The sequence below is a fragment of the Penaeus monodon genome, chromosome 31, assembly GCF_015228065.2.
Source record: "Penaeus monodon isolate SGIC_2016 chromosome 31, NSTDA_Pmon_1, whole genome shotgun sequence".
Lineage (NCBI taxonomy): Eukaryota > Metazoa > Arthropoda > Malacostraca > Decapoda > Penaeidae > Penaeus > Penaeus monodon.
In genome coordinates, this window is record NC_051416.1 from 7,694,260 (window position 1) to 7,694,483 (window position 224).

The window sequence follows — 224 nt, forward strand, 5'->3', positions numbered from 1 at the left end:
GCTCGTGTAAAGGCATCGGCAGTCGTTATGGATGGTCGCGCGGCCCAATGTTAATATAGAAAGAATCTTCTTGATAATTAGACATGTTATATCGTGTTATTTACTTCATTCACTAAGGAATTAAAATTATACCAATCTTAAAATGTATCCTTAAGTGAGTTGGTCATGCTTTTCTCGTAGTTAATTGAGAATCGTATCATTCTATTTTATCTACTATTTTTATT